General features: G+C 45.5%; 1 protein-coding gene across 2 annotated transcripts in view; it reads left to right on the top strand.

Annotated features, from left to right (window-relative positions):
- The window catches only part of TSGA13 (testis specific 13), a 21,569-nt gene that overhangs the window by 7,684 nt on the left and 12,405 nt on the right, over positions 1–1,480 (top strand). The gene's annotated exons all lie outside the window — the stretch shown is intronic.

Genomic DNA, 1,480 nt, shown 5'->3' with positions numbered 1-1,480 from the left:
CTCCTGCGAATCCCTTGGACCGCAAGGGATTCGCAGGAGTCTCCTCCAGCACCACCATTCAGAGGCCTCAATCCTTCGGCGCTCAGCCCTCCTTATGGTCCAGCTTTCACAGCCATACATTGCAACTGGGAAAACCATCGCCTTGACTATACGCACTTTTGTTGGCAGGGTGATGTCCTTGCTTTTTAGTATGCTGTCTAGATTTGCCATAGCTTTCCTGCCCAGGAGCAAGCGTCTTTTAATTTCTTGGCTGCAGTCCCCATCTGCGGTGATCTTGGAGCCCAGGAAAATGAAATCTGTCACTACCTCCATTTCTTCCCCATCTATTTGCCCGGAAGTGAGAGGACAGGATGCCATGATCTTGGTTTTCTTAATGCTGAGTTTCAAGCCAACTTTTGCACTCTCCTCCTTCACCCACAGCAAGAGGCTCTTTAGTGCCTCTTCACTTTCTGCCATGAGAGTGGTATCATCTGCATATCCGAGGTTGTTGATATTTCTCCCAGCAATCTTAATTCCAACTGGTGATTCATCTAGCCCCGCCTTTCTCATGATGTGCTCTGCATACAAGTTAAACAGGCAGGGCGACAGTATACAGCCTTACCAAACTCCTTTCTCAATTTTGAACCAATCAGTGGTTCCGTGTCCAGTTCTCACTGTTGCTTCTTGACCAGCATATAGGTTTCTCAAGAGACAAATAAGATGGTCTGGTACTCCCATCTCTTTAAGAACTTGCCACAATTTGTTGTGATCCACACAATCAAAGGCATAGGCAATGAAGCAGAAGTAGATGTTTTTCTGGAACTCCCTCCCTAGCTTTCTCCATGATCCAGCGCATGTTGGCAATTTGATCTCTAGTTCCTCTCCCTCTTCGAAACCCTGCCTGTACTTCTGGTAGTTCTCAGTCCACATACTGCTGGAGCCCAGCTTGTAGGATTTTGAGCATAACTTTGCTAGCATGTGAAATGAGTGCAATGGAGCGGTAGTTTGAGCATTTGTTGGCATTGCCCTTCTTTGGGATCCGAATGTAAACTGACCTTTTCCAATCCTGTGGCCACTGCTGAGTTTTCCAAATTTGCTGGCATATTGAGTGTAGCACTTTTACTGCATCGTCTTTTAGGATTTTGTATAGCTCAGCTGGAATACTGTCTTCTCTAGCTTTGTTGTTGCTCAGACTTCCTAAGGCCCATTTGACTTCGCTTTCCAGGATGTCTGGCTCAAGGTCAGTGACCACCCCATCGTGGTTATCAGGGACGTCAAGCTCTTTCTTGTATAGTTCTTCTGTGTAATCTTGCCACCTCTTCTTAATCTCTTCTGCCTCTGTTAGGTCCCTTCCATTTTGGTCCTTTATCATGTCCATCTTTGCATGAAATGTTCCCTTCATATCTCCAATTTTCTTGACGAGATCTCTGGTCCTCCCTATTCTATTGTTTTCTTCTATTTCTTTGCACTGTTCATTTAAGAAGGCCTTCTTATCTCTTCT

The sequence above is a fragment of the Varanus komodoensis genome, unplaced genomic scaffold (genome assembly GCF_004798865.1).
Source record: "Varanus komodoensis strain SLA01 unplaced genomic scaffold, ASM479886v1 scaffold1, whole genome shotgun sequence".
NCBI classification, from domain to species: Eukaryota; Metazoa; Chordata; class Lepidosauria; order Squamata; family Varanidae; genus Varanus; species Varanus komodoensis.
This window is presented reverse-complemented; position numbering and strand designations above follow the sequence as displayed.